The sequence below is a fragment of the Humulus lupulus genome, chromosome 1 (assembly GCF_963169125.1).
Source record: "Humulus lupulus chromosome 1, drHumLupu1.1, whole genome shotgun sequence".
Taxonomy (NCBI): Eukaryota; Viridiplantae; Streptophyta; class Magnoliopsida; order Rosales; family Cannabaceae; genus Humulus; species Humulus lupulus.
Window position 1 is genome coordinate 77,363,592 of NC_084793.1, and position 15,018 is coordinate 77,378,609.

Sequence of the window (15,018 nt, forward strand, 5' to 3'; positions counted from 1 at the left end):
TTCCCCTGCGGATCGTTCGGATGATCCCGTCTTGGGATAGGATTCATCCATTCTTTCCTAGGGAATTTCCCTTGGTTAGCCTCGGTTTTTGGAATGGGATGAGCTTTCTCTGGGGGTTCGCTTTTCCCATAGGATCGGCCATTTTTGCTTTTCCTTTCTCATGAGCAGGATTCGACTGGCAGGCCTTGAGATGTGATCCCAAAGGAAGAGTAAGGCTAGCATTGTTGGGTACTCTAGTCCTGATAGGTGGGACAAGCGGCTGCGTTCCTAGAGGTGGAACGACTGAAGGATTGGCTGCCAATCCTTGGGAAACAATGAAGGCCTGAAGAGCCAAGAGGGACTCTTGCATTTGGCGGGTAGCCTCTTTTTGTTCAGTTATCCTGGCTTCTTGATCCAGGACCTATTGTCTCAGGCAGATCACCTCCAGATCCTCCTGTTCGGGATCTACATCCTTCTCGTCAGGATCAACGGGATTTTCGGCCTCGTGATCCTCATATTCCCCTTCGTCTTCCTCGTAATAGCCTTCATCGTAGTCACCCCCATCCCCAAAGTTCTAGGAATCGTCGGGCAGAGGGCCCTGATAAGGCGTATCCTTGGGTTAGGCTTGAGGAAATGTTTGGGTTGGGCAATGGTTCTCCATTGTCTTGTTGTTGCTAGTGAGTAGGATCAAACACAGTGTGCCTAGTGTTCACCATTTTTGTAGATGATCAAGTTTGATTCATGCTTCCTTCAGCTCTCAATGAAAGCACCAAATTGTTTACAAAGATTTTTAGAAACTATAAATAGATAAAGAAATAAGATCTGGAAAGAAAGGATAAAAGATGAACAAACTGAGTTTTTATGTGGTTGGGGCATTAATGAGCCTTAGTCCACGAGTCTATTGTATTAAACTTTAGAGAGCTTTTGACAATGGAGTTTTCTGCAAGTTTTAGTAGAGTAATTGCTTACGAGAGAAAATATGGGATCCTCGCTACAGTGCACAACTGGCCCTATTTATAGGCAGTCAAGGGATGTAGGCTTGGGCCGGACTAATCCGGGCCCAATAGGGATGTAATCACACTTTGCTTGCTAATGGAGTCATAATACAAAGAATGCTACATAGTAAAATATAGTTAATCTGGGCCCATTGGGCCGGCTCAGGCGTGGCCAAGCCTTACAGCTACCCATTGTATGTTAGCTCGGACTGGTCTACGTAGGCTTCTAAGGGGATCATGGGGACAAGATCTGTCAGAGTAATGGCAGTATCGTTTCCTAGGAATAGTGTACGTTCCGTGCGTACACTCTTCTGCAGGTTAGTTGAGGAGACCAACTTTCAGATTTCTCGGGGACATGTCAGCATCAGGGAAGATCAGGTTTACTCTATCCAGACGTATGGCCCAGGTTCGTTTACTAATGTCCCGGTTTATTTACCAGAGTCCTAGTTTGTTCACCAGGACTCGGGTTCATTCACCAAGATGAACATTGTGACACTGAATACTCTCTTGGATTCTTGATACGACTAGTTAGTCTGCCACCTTAATTGGTATCTCGGAGGATACAGGTAGGTTGGGACCGGGAAGATGAGTCGGGCCTGCATCTTAGTCTCGGTTCCCTTATTATGGTCACACCCATCGAACGTTGTTGGGCTCGATAATGATTAGGCTATCAGGATTTCTTCCTTCCCTGTTCATTGGGCTCAGGATGGACTCAGACCTCCTTAAGAGGGCCCACGGACCCCTTGGATGATGCCACATGTTACGGGTGGAAAACAGGGATAACAACTAGATTATCCATTGCCCCACTAGCCCTCAAAGCTTAGCACTAAGGGTAATTTAGTCATTTGGCGTTAATTCCCACTAAACCTCGAAATTCACCTAAAATTCCCAATTAAATTCTCAAATCTTCAAATCACCAATATTTTCCCCATAATATTCCAATAATCCCCAACATACAGAAATTACCAAAATACCCCTTGGCTTGCCCCAAGTTGAGTATAAGTCCCATTTGTGACTTTTCTGCTAAATTGCTCACTAGAATCGCCTCGTGCCTTGTATCACAAATATATCCACATAATAATGTGGTCACAATCATATAACATATAAAATTTACCAATATACCCTCAACAGGTCAAAATTATAAAAAAATATATTTTCTAACAGAAATGGGCCCACGAGCATATTTAACACACTTAACACATGCATAAGCAACCATATCATAATATAATCATATAATTCACATAATTTCACATATTATCACACATAAATCATATTAACACATAAAAATCCAATTATGCCCTCCTGGTACACTAATCAAGGCACTAAGCCTTTTTAGCAAATTTGGGACGTTACAATAGCGATCCCAAAGCTCTGCCCCCAAGAATGAGAAGTCGCTCTCCTGGTTGAAGCACCAAAATTTGTAGAATAAATCATCTACAATTGAGTTTATCTTGGCTTTGTTGGCATCAAATTTAGTCTGGAGATCGTCAACTCTGGCCTAAAGCTGGTTCAAAGCTTTGATCACTTTGAGGGCTTGCTCTTTTGCTCTCTTCTCATTGGCTCGAGTTGTTTCAAGCTATGCCTGAAGTTTGGGGCACGACTCTCCAAGCTAGGAGTTAGCGTCCTCGAGCTGCTTTCACTTATCCTTGGCCTCCACTAGCAGGGAGTTAACGTCCTCGAGATGCTTGCATTTGTCCATGATCTTGGCCCCTGCTCGGATCTGGACCAAGAATGGCTTTCAACAGAAACAGTCAAAGGTTATGCCAAGTATGGAATAAGCAAAAGAAAAATCATTTGAGGCTAAAACTTATGGTCAGTTGCATCCCCAAGATTGAGTCCATCACGTCCTCAGGAGCTTAATCCTCTACTTTCACCACCTCGCGATCGGTGAGTTGGTTGACGTGGCCCATCATGTCACTGGCCAAGACCTAGATCGAGCCTCGGAGACGAGTTGGGAATTTGCCTACATACACACAAGGAGATGGGAAGAGGCTTGGAGGAGCCTCTAGAGGGTTAACTTGAGGAGTTGGAGGATCAACTCGGGGAGCTGGAGGTGGAGCATCTTAGACCGTGACCATAGTTTCCTTTTAAGGTCGGAGTTAGGAAGAGGGCAATTCTTTGCCTTTAGTTTGGACCCTTGAAGAAGAACCTCTAGCCCCAACTATGCTCTTCTTTATCAACTTCTGGATTCTTATGGTTGGACGAGAGCTGGTGATGGCGGCCGTTAAATCATTCATGTTTTCCTCTACAAAATAGCCAAGTGTGAGTCAGATAAACTTTATTCAAACTTGAAAAATAAAAGGTAAAGAAGAAATTGTTGGGAATTGTGCCCTTAAAGCAATTATAATTGACAATGGTTTTAATGAATTGAATTATTGTGTATATGTAGCTTATGTACTATATTATTGTTAATAATAAGTAAATATCGAAAAATTCTCAAGTTCATCTATGTGGTCTCAGTCTCATATTGATATGAGAGGATCAAGATTGCGATAATGGACTTAAATAGTTCGCAGTAAGATAAAGTTTTGGAATCCGGGTTACTAGTGTAGTAGGACATTTTAGTGGAGGTACTTTGCATACTGAGAGTATGTAGAACTGGACTAGATGTGATTTTATAATACTTGTTTAAATACCGTTTAGTAGTATTATAAAACACATCAACTGATGATCATATACAAACTTATCTTAATCCTGAAGTTACTATGAACTCCTACATATGTCACTTGATCATTTGATTCATGTGTTACGGTTTGTTAGAATGATCAAGCTAAGTGTTAGGAGTGTGTCCTAAAAGCATATAAAGACATTTTTTTTTCTGTGAATAAATAAATACAATGGTTTATTATTATTGTCATATTTAGATTGTTAAATTATTGTTTGAATAATTTTGTAAATATCAGAAAAATTCCATATTCATTATTGAGGATGTGATCTTGTATTAGTACGAAAGAATTAAGATCACATGAATGAATAAAAGTAGTCAACAATGACAGATTAAAGTTATGGAATTCTTTAATTGGAGTTGTACGTACGGTTTACTGAGTATCATAATGATACAAATAATCTAGATTCAGATTATTGATGTGGTAAGACATCTCGGTAAAGGTGCTTTATATAATATGATTATATATGACATGGACCGATATGAATTAAAGTCTTTATCCAAAAACCATTTAACAATAAAGACTTGTAATTCATATCATAACTGATGATCATTTATAGATCAACCTAAATCCTGAGTGTTCATGAACTCCTGTTCATGTTTATTAAATCTTTTGATTCATTCGTTAAGGTCTCTTCAAAGAATGAGGCTAATGACTTTTGTTTTGGAGATTTAATATCATGGATGGCTGGGAACATGTATCAACAATACGGAATCTAATCTTTCCTAACAGATCGTATATTAGTTCCCTTAAGGGTTAATTCTGGAACTGAATGATTTTGAGCTCAAATCTATAATTAGATTATAGATTAATTATTCACTAGTGAATTAATGGTACTTAAGGAATAAGAAGTAAATTAGAAAGGTTAAATGGTAATTCTCCCATTCTAATTTATGAACTAATTAATTAGAGGGTTGAACTATTGTAAGATGGTTATATCAATGGACGACTTAAGAAAAAGATTTATGTAAAAGTATATCTATAACATAAAGAGTGCAATTCTGAATTTATAGTGGAGTAATATCAAAATTAATAAATTAACTATTATAATTAAAGAGTTTAATTATTTAGTTTCAATTTATTGGAGCTTAATGTTATAGGTCCATAGTCCCCGAAATGTCTCAAACAATCATTGTCAAAGGCAAATACAAAAAATGGGCAAAAAGGACTCATGTGATAAGTAAAATATTTTTCTATATATCAAACATAATTATTGTTTAATTATGTGTAATTAATTAATTAAGAATTAATTAATTATTTGATTTAACAAAAATATAATTAATTTTGAATTAATTTATTTTTGGGATTTTTGGTATTTAAATAATAATAAAAATTGGGAAAAATCACATGCCTGCACAGGCATGTGGTACACGTGTGGCACAGTGCACAGGCACTGTGCTACAAGCATAAGAGATGGACATAGTCTCTTGATTCCACAATTTTAGTTATTTAAATATTAGATAAATAATGAGATATTTTAATATGATTAAAATATTATTATTTAAACAAAAATCTGATAACTAATCAGTTATTTTGAATTTGTTTAAAATAACAAATATTTTAATATATTGGATATTATTAAATATTGGATATCAATTTTCACAGAACGTAATTTTTCAGGGATAGAAAAATATTTAGGATTCTCTCAGAGAAAAGAGAACAGTGACAAAAACAAAGGTCATTGTTCTTCACAAAACCTAGGTCCAAACTTTATCAGATTTCATGTGTTGAGAACATCTGACAAATAGTTATTGCCTATTATTTGTATAGCGAGCCCACACTCGTTCTTTGTGTGCCTGAGAACATTTTGGTAGATCTTGGTGTGAGATCTCAAGGATTCAGCCATACGAAAAGATAGCAGCAAGGAATGACCTGAGGTAATTTTTCTATTCTTGTCCTTGATTCAATATATATATGAGTGTGAAGAAGTAGATCTAGAAATCTTATGGGATTAATCTGACAATTTGATTGTTGTTCCGCTGTGCATAATCTCTGATTTGATCAATAAAAACCAACACTAAGAACTATTGTTTTGGGGACTCAATGATGTATATGGCTAGGGACATAACTTAACAGATATGGAATCTATACCTTCTTATAGATTGAATAGTGGTTCCCTATTGGGTTAGCTTTTAGAATTGAAAAAGTTATTGACGTCATCAGATTATGAATTAACCTTCACTAGTAAAGTCAATGGTACAGTAGGAATCGAGATATAATTAAAAAGGTAAAACGACAATATCAATGGTTGCATAATTTATAGTTACAATAAAGTACTCAGTAAATATATGTCTTTAATTCTCAAGAGTCCAGTCTCAGATTTATAGTGGAATAATCATGAGATTAATAAATATGATTATTGAATCAAAGGGTTTTGGTTAATAATCTATTATTTATTGGAGCTTGGAATTATTGGTCCATAGGTCCTCGAGGCGACTCTATCAACACTATTCAAGGTAAGAGTTGATACAATGGTCAAAATATGAATGTGCTATTTGAGAGAATATTTATTCTTCAGGATAAATATACAATTATGTGATAATTGAAGTTGCATAATTTATTATTTCATTAATGCAATTTTCAAAATTGTGTAGAAATAAAAGAAATTGATTTTAATTAATTATTTTATTTAAGTGAGAAATGATAAATATGAATATTCAAAATTGGTTTTGATTATTATATTTATTTAATTAATAATAAGATGATAATGAAAATTCAAATTTTGAATTTTGAATTTTGAAATTTAAGTTGTTATCTTTTCCTTAAAAAGATGATACCTTATATGAATTTATAATTATTAATTAATTAAAATAAATATGCATGAAAAATTAAATCCCTTTATTTTAGGGAGGTGTTACACACATAGGGCTTCCTGGACTGCCCTATGCATGTACCACTACTTATAATGATGAATTATTGCTTATTTCATTTATTTATTTAATTAATAAAATATTTTGAAAATAGTTTTAAAAAGGAATGTAAGAGTTTTCTTTAATTATCATTTATTTTTTTTATTATTTAGATGATCAATTTTATTTGATTATTATTATGATAATAATACCTATATATTCAATATGACAGAAAATAGGAGAATAAGTTTAATAAAAACAAGAAGCATCAGAAAAAGAATTCATATTTTTCTCACAAAAGAAAAACCTTTCTCTCTAGCATATAATCAAGAGTCTCATGTGTTGAGAATAATTTTGATTCACAAATTTGATTCTTTTTCTCTATGTGCCCACCCACATCTTAAGGTGTAGAGAACGTCTTGGAAGATCTTGATGTGAGCACTCTAGCGAGTATAAGAAGATCAAATTATATACGAAAATATTCAAGGATTCTTGATAGGCTACAAGAGGTAAATCATATCGTATTAATTTTTACGTATACATATTTTTGTTGATTAACATACTGCATATTAAAGGATCCTCATATAAAGTTGTTTATATGAATTTTGTTGTTGTATACAATACGACCATTACCGCAATTTCTGCTGCGCACAAGGAACAATTCCTAACAGAAACTCCTACCCTTTGAGCTAGAGGAGGAAACTATAATAACCGAATTTGGAATGGGGACTGAGATAAGTAAGGGAGGATTGGCTACTTCTTCAATGACTGGATCTGGGGGATAATCTAACATAATGATCTCAGGCACGACATCAGGTAGGATCTCGTGTTCATTTTATGAGCTCAAATCATACTCTAGGTGCGTGGAGATAGGAAAGAGTGACCAGGGGCTAAAATTATTCCAAGATGAATAAATGTGCCATATTGTTGAAAAGTGGCGCTCCTAATGTGTAGGGTATTACATACAATTATTTTCTTAACAGGGAGACCCCGGTCGTAATGGGGAACTAATAGGTCGACACACTGTTGGATGGTGACATTTTTGTCTAGATCCTCTGGATGTCTAGTCACGATTGCCCTCGGGTCATGCTGAGCTAACATTGATCTATCAGTAGCCTGGTCAATATCATTTCCATCATTACCTTGCACAGAGGTGTTGGCCTTCGACTGAGTCCGACCTAAGTCATCATTCAGACCGCTTTGAGAAGGGCGTCTATGCACTAAGGGTACGGCCTCTTCTTCTTCTTGGACCTCCTCCAAAATGGCCAAGGTCCTCATTTTGGTAGGACCTCGAGGTCAGAATGCAAGTTATTGGCTGTCTTTGATCAGCTTGTAGGCCACCATGTTGGCATCTCTTATTCTTCTTCTTCTCCGAGGAGCGCATGTTGTAACTGTTGTAACCCCTGACTGATAAACGTATGAGACCAGGTAGTCAATATTTTTATTACATTTATTTTTACATTTGGTGAGTTACTTAAACTTGAACGTTACTCATATGTCAAATGTCACTAAATTTTTTCTGTTGAACCACTATAAATAGAGGGGGAATGGACCAAAAAAGGGACTGAACTTTTGTATGTCAAAAATCTGCTAAAATTCTCGTAAACAATTTTCCCCGAGATCACAAGGCAATAATGTAGACTTGTGGACTAGGTGAATTTTAATCAATGAACCACGTAAACTTCCGAGTATTTTTACTTACAGTTTAGATAAAGCCTAATTCCTCATTTTCGAACTTCTTAGTTCACCGTTGGTGAAAAACAATGTCAACAAATTAGTGCTTTCATTAAGAGGAAAAATTAGGCTTGCGACTTTTTCATCCAAAAGCTTTCTCTGCAATCATAGTGGTAGCCCGAAGCCGAAAGTCTGCTTGTGAAGGAGAGTTAGAAAGGCCTGGAGACCAGAGAGATGTTTGAGTGGTCAGTCCTACTAGGGAAGGCACTTCGATGCCTAGGCATCCAGGATAAAAACCTTAGTTTCATCCCGGAAATAACTAGGAAACAGGCAGTTCATCGTCACAACACCATCATGAAAATTCTTATTATATAGGATTGGTTGAACAAAGGAATGCTGAGCTCAGAGGTCAACTCGCTCATGTAACCAGGCGCATTGATGAGATCTCGAGGGAGTATATCATGAAGGAAGGTCCATGAGCCGTTCAATTTGGACTTCCACTCCGAGCACTGTGCTGTCAAGGAAAATTTCCAAAAACGACCGACCTGAACACATTAAGAAGAATGAGCAAACTGTTAATGTGTCTAGAGGATAGCCTGGTCAATATGGATGGATTAGAACAAATGTAAGCCGAGGTAGGATCCCCCTGAATCCACCTGTTCAAGTCCTTGTTGGTAAACGAGGTCAGGAAGAGGGTCTACCCTTGTAAAGGATATCGGGGTGGATGATGGGCGATTGTAACGCCCTAATTTCTCATTAATTACTGAGAACACATCATTGGATTATAATCATAAATATTGCTCTTTTATTGAATAAAAACTTAAAAATAAATACATGGATCCATGGTTTTACAAAAATAAAATAATTGTCTTTAACATAAAAATGAGAAACATTTAAATAAAAATTTAAAATAAACATGCTTTAATTAAAAAAAAATAGGCCCGCTTGATCTTCCTCGACTATATGGTCCCCACGAGTACATCACGAAGCTCCTAGATCCCACTCGTCACCGGCCTTTCTATCATCATTTTTTTGTACAACAACATCATAAGGGGTGAGCTTCTAAGCCCAGTAAGGAAAATACAAACAAGAGTTAGTCATATAATTGTTTAATCAACATATCCTAAATTACACAAGAGTCATAACAAAAACTTATTTATACTAATCATATCACATCAAAAAACCATAGGTGATATCATAGCCTAAGTCATAATCATAAATCATCATCTAAGTCATAATCATAGTCATAAATCATAGGTCATAAGTCATAATCGTAACTATAGGTCATAGATCATAATCATAACTATAGGTCATAATAACAAGTCAAATATAATAAAAAGATAAGTGCTTATTATATAGGGGTGGCAATTAAGCCTCGGACAATAGTCCGTCATACACCGGACATCAACTTAGGTCCGTCATAAAGTTTTGGCAACCGAGCCTACCGGACATAAGTCCGTCGTCCATCATTGGACACCTTAGGTCTAGACACACTCACTCCTTTATTGTACCTGAAATGTTAGGTTATACAAAAAAAACATAGCCTAGATCATAAACTAAACTATCTAATTTTCCTTACCAAAAACTGGGATATTGGAGACAAGAGTGGGATTGGAAACTCCTAAAACCAAACATAAAGAAACCATAAGTCCTCTAGAGAAAAGAAGATGAAGAAAAGATCTAAACCATCAGAAAAAGACTTACCAAAAACCTTAGGTTTGAACACTTAACCAAAAGTCATTACAACAAGTTAGGTTTTGAAATAAAAGGAAAGAATAAGAAGAATGGAAATGGACTAAACCTGAAGATGAACAGCACCTTAGATACTTAGAGCTTCGATCTATACCTCAAACACTGAAATCACACAAAAGCTTACTTCCCAAGTGTTTAGAAAAGCTTAGATTTGAAAGCTTTTAACCCTAAAATCCTAGTGTTTCTCTCTAGAACGAACTTAGCAGCTTGAAGGCTCTAAAATGTGCTTGAATGATGAAGAGAATGGCTGAGTGAAAGGTCCTATTTATAGAGTTCAAGGAGTGAAACTAACCCCTTTTAAAATGAATAAATAAATGAATATAAATTGAATAAATTTGAATTTTCAGTTCAACAGATGCCTAAAACTTGGTCAAAAACGTTTAGGAATGAGTCAAAGTTGTTGAGGATTGTTTCTAGTTTCGGATTCCACAAAAATTAAAAAATGGCTACTGGAGTCGATATATCACCTCCTACAGGCGATATATCGCCTACACCATAATCCCGAGGGCCTGTAGTTTCGTTCGTGCGAAATCAGCGTGTTTTCTGTATCAACATAGGCAATATATTGGCCCCTAAAGCTGTGATATATCGGCATACACTGATATTTTAAACACGTTTTTGCACACTTTCAACAAACTTGAATTTGTTTAAACCACTTTGACTGAGTAAAACGTGATTCTAACAGATGTTGGAAGATTCTAGAGCTTCTAGATCTATCTTTTATTAATTTATTCATCTAAAATCCTTAAATCCTTCATAATCATACATGTGACAAGTGTCACATTCTTAGTTATTCTATCTAAACCCTAGGTTATAATAAATAATATTTCTAGGACCAGCTATGTAACGACCCAAATTTACTAATAAGGCTTAAGGGCCTTAATTAGTGTGCCGGGAGGGCATAACTAGATTATATGTGATTTAATGATTAAAAGCATGTTATATGATTATTTGAATATCTGCGATGCATGACTATGTGTATTAGTATGCATGTAGGCCCTAATTAGGTTAGAAGGGCATATTCGTAATTTTAGCTCGTTGAGGGCATAAATGTAAATAATTGTAATAAATTGTTGAGACCACATTATTATGTGGATATATTTGTAATTTGTGACTCGAGGCGATCTTAGTGAGCGATTTAGCGAAAAAGTCACGGCGGGGATTTATACCCGGCTCGGGGCGAGCCTGGGGGTAATTATGAGAATTTAGGAAATATATTGGAATTTATTTTGATATTCAGGAACATAATTGGTGATTAGTTAGGTGTCGGGAAGTAAGCAGTAAATATTAGGGACATTCGAGGAATTAGCAGGAATTGGGTGTAATGACTAAAATGCCCTTAAGATGTTTAAAAGTTTAGTTATAAGTGGGAGGGTGTTGACGCGGTTCTTCGGCAATAGATAATTATATGAATAAAGAGATGGATTAGTGCTAAATGATGAACCGCAGTATATGAATAATCTCGAAGGAAGATTATAACTCGTCTAATTTTTTAGGTAGTTCGAAGGTTAAAATCCCTCTAGTCCACCAGTAAATATTATTGATATATCTCTGATATTCCTTACAGGGTATTTCCTTACAAATTAGAAGCCAACCCTTTGCAACACCCAGGGTCTCCATATTTATAGGGAGAGGACACCTGGGTGTTGGAAAAGGAGGTCATCCCGTGACCTTCTTACCCATCATGTCACTTCTGTGACATTTATGATTAATTCCTAAAACGTGACAATGAAGTGTGGTCTAATCAATAGGTAAGGTGGATAATGGGCCGCATGGCCCAAACTAGTCGTGGGGTGCCTGAACACGCACATTTATGCTGAGTGTCCAAGAATTCAGGAATGGAGTAGACACGTGATGTCTGATATGCGGACGTTTACATTGTGTGGTTGACTTTATAAAGGGTCGGAGGTGTCAGCTCCAGGTCGTACCTTGAGCTTGATGTAATCTCAGCTCGTGGTGTCCACACTTCTGACCCGATGCCTTTGAGTATTCTTACTAAACCTTTGGCTACCTCGAGCGAAAGAGGTAGAGACTTGTAACAGCAGCTCTGGGTAGGTGGCTTCCACGTGGCTGATATGATTATGCCCTTTTCCAGCTCGCTAATAACCCATGGATATTTAGGGCGTACATTTGCCCCCCAAGCCCCTGATCGTGGCATATGACATCACCTGTGGGGGCTTTTAGAATTCCTTGTCGACTCTTCATGTCCTGCCCATTGCGCTGGTATTGGATACATGGAGCATCGTGGTTGGTGACGGTCCATCTTCCGAGAACTGCATTAAATGGCCTAGCCTATCTTCGGCCGTTGTTTCATCTTTCGAGTTGTGATCCTCGTATCCCACATCAAGACAATCGAACGACCCTCATTCTTTTGCCGTATATATAAGGTTGGCCACCTTTCGCATGAGCCACATTTTTTTTGAAATTTTTACTCATCTTCTTTCTTTTCTCTTCTTAGTATCAAAACCCTTTCTTTCTTCCGGTCACTGTTCCAAACATTCCTGAGTTTCAGACACGAGGGTTCTTTCGTGACTCCGGTTCCAGAGATTCCACCAATATTCCAACTCCTACGCTCTTTTCAACCTCCACGCAGCAAAACACTTCTGTAAGTCCTCTGCCTGCTGTATGCTTTAAACGTTTCCATTTTTCTTTGCTTAGGTAAATTTTCTTCTTAGCCGCATGCAGTAGATTGTTTTTCTTTGCTGGTATTTTGTGCGTAGGTTTTTATCCTAGGGGTATCGACCGTAGGAAAGAGAATGCTTAGGAACATGACTCATAGGAAAATTTTCTGGGTAAAATTTTTTTAGGCCTATTTGGAACAACAAGTTTCTGGAGTGCAAAAACCGGGTAGCTTAGGGGACACGCTTCACAGGTGGTTTTGCCTTTTGAAAATTTCCTTCCAAGGAAAACTTTATCCTAACCCTCCTGACACATGGATCCCGAGCAATCGGGGACCCGTTGGGAGCATAGGCGCGCGTTCATAGAACCGCGTGGTCTCACTCGCCGCGGGCTGAGATTACCTCAGCCCGTGTAAAGGAAACCATTCTTCGTGTTAGATTCTTTCTTATGCTTAGGTCACCTTTTCTAAACTTTCTTCATCTTTGTTCGTTAGGCGACCAGATGGGACCCAAGAAGAATATGTCCAAGAAAAGTGTCGCCAGTTCGTCATCCCAGCAGGCCAGCAAAGGAAAAAAGGTGGCAACAGACTCCCCTTTTCCCCACTTCGGTCCCACCGTGGAGAAGGAGGTCGAGGTGGGACCTGATGCCTTCTTTGAGGCCGAGAGGATTGCCTCAAAGGTCACAACCCAGGGGAAAGTCAATAAAATCATGCTCTCCCATAACATCGAGATAGGGAAGGGCGCCCTGGTCGTCCGTCCTCCCCTGGAGGGCGAGCGGAGCTGCGCACCGCTCAATGAGGAGTTCGCGGCCTGGAGCGACGAACACCTCAAGGCTGGGGCCTTTCTCCCCTTAGACCAGTACTTCACGGACTTCCTAAATTTCTTGAAGCTGGCCCCCTTTCAGCTCCCCCTAACTCCTACCGTCTGTTAGTGGGGTTGAAGTACTTGTTCCCCGAAGCAGGAATGGGAGGTCCCCACGCCGGCGGACATCCTCTACTTCTTCTGCCTCAAAGCCAGCCTGGAGCAACGGGGGCGAGGTGACGAGTTCTATTACCTGACCCATTTTCCCAATTCGGCTGTGGTCATCGAGCTACCCAGCCACCCCAATGACTTCAAGGATCAATTCTTCATGTCAACGGGGTTTCGCGACTGCGAATACCATTATTTCAACTGTCCTCATAAGTTCCTTCTAACTTTAGCTCACAAGATCGTCGCTGACTAGTTTCTTTCCATTCATTATTGACTTGAAAACCATCGTGCAACTATTTTCGCAAGGACGGCTAAGTCGGTGACCCTTGGGGGTCAATACGAAACCTTGGCGGGGCTCCCCCCAAGTGAAAAAGACTACCGCCAGCTCGTGTCTGATGAGCGATGCTAGCATGTAAGTTAATTTCTCTGGGCCAGACTCTGGCCTTGAGGAGGCCGCGGACCATCCCAGCAGCTCGCGAGATGGCGCCCATCCCCGAGGAGGAGGCTGCGGATGAGGACGAGGACGAGGACGAGGTGCCCTTCGTGCGCCGGAAGCGGGCTCTTGAGGTCGCCCAGGAGGTCAATGCAGAGCGGACCTAGTCCGGGGCAGCAGCCGGCCCTTCTGGCCAAGGTAACCCTTACTTATTTAGGGACGTAGACAGGGCCGCCGCAGACCTACGACTTGCTAGGTTTAAGCCCAGCCAACTCGTTCACCGCCACCAAAATGACCCAGACCGCAACATCACTCTACTCTAGTGTGTTGATCAGCTCGTGTTGCGTCATGACATGGGCCGCCCTAGGGGTACTGTAGTAGTAGATGATACCCTGGCCTTTAGGTCGTCCTTCTTTGAGGAGTACGGGACCAACCTTAGGTCGTGGCCCTCCCTTCTGGAAGGTGTGTAGCTCCGGGTCTTAGGCAGTATGTAAAGGAGTCCAGTCTTGAGGCAGATCCGGACCTAGAGCCTCCTCTCACTCGTGAAGTCATTATCTTAGACTCCCCCGTAGAAGCTCCGGGGTCGGAGGTCTTGACAATAGATTCCTCTCTAGCTCGGAGGGTAGGACCCTTTTCAATACATACTTTAGCTTTTTTTTTTGTTTTCCAATCAAATATTTTTACATGCATTCTAATGATTCGTTGACTTTGTTTCAGACGAGGAGATGTCCCAGCCCGGGGACAATGTTCTGCGGTCTATGTTCCAGGGGGGAAATCCCTCCTCCGGGTCTTCCGGGCCCTTGATGAAGAGGCTCCGGTTGGCCAAGAAAACCCCTGGGACTTCTTCCAAGTCTCCTGCCAAGGGGAAAAACCAGGGTCCTCCTGCCATAGAGAAGGGGCCTCCACCCCCTCCTACAGTGGAGAAGATGGCTCCACCTCCCCCGCGACCTCCTGTCCCTAATCAGGAACAGGATGTACCAACCGGGACCTTGCCAGCCTCGATTCCTGGCGTGCGCGTCCCAGTCAACCCTCAGGCCTTGGAGAAAATCCTCGAGGTCTTTAGGGGGACGGTTTACGAAATCA